Raw genomic sequence first — 856 nt, forward strand, 5'->3', positions numbered from 1 at the left:
TTCATTTTCATTGATGGATCATCCGGTTCCAGTGATTGTTGTGTCTGGTAACTGGGCAAAGAAACAAAAATATGTATTTAACACTGACGATAGAGGTTGTAGAATTGTGCAAATAGATGCGGAAACAACGCACGAGAAGCTAGTGAAATTGGTTCTTGATGACTACGGACAGCATCAACGCGACCTTTCGTCTTCTTTAATATAATAACTCATCCGTAACATAACTCAGCATACGGAATATATTCATGTTATGTTACTGATAACTCAGCCGTATAAGGTTACTGATATCTCAGCCCAATAGGTTACAGATAACTCAGCCGTAACGCGACCTTTCGTCTTCGTTTCCCGTACGATAACTCAGCCATCACATAACCAACGCAACTTTCCGTCTTCTTCCTTTATCTCTCTCATCCGTTGTTTGTTCTTTCTGAACTTCTTTTTGAACTTCTTTGTAATCCCAAACATATATCTTATCTTTTGAATCATGTTTTTATCAATTTTTCTTCATTCTGGCCATTTTAACAGACCTATAACTCAGTCGTAATGTTATCAATAACTCAGCCGTAATGAATCACGTAAATAATAGGTTATTGATAACTCAGCCGTAATGTTATCCATAACTCAGCCATAACATAGTATAAGTCAGCCATACCCTAAATATGCTTTATGTCAATTACTTTGTTATAACTCAGCCGTAACGGAATCATGTAATTAATAGGTTATTGATAATTCAGCCGTAATGTTATCTATAACTCAGACATAACGTAGTATAAGTCAGCCATACCCTAAATATGCGTTATCTCAATTTTTAGTTATAATCAAGTTATGAAATCACTTAAATCACATAAATATTAGG

This window comes from Capsella rubella, unplaced genomic scaffold, assembly GCF_000375325.1.
Source record: "Capsella rubella cultivar Monte Gargano unplaced genomic scaffold, Caprub1_0 scaffold_1, whole genome shotgun sequence".
Classification (NCBI taxonomy): domain Eukaryota; kingdom Viridiplantae; phylum Streptophyta; class Magnoliopsida; order Brassicales; family Brassicaceae; genus Capsella; species Capsella rubella.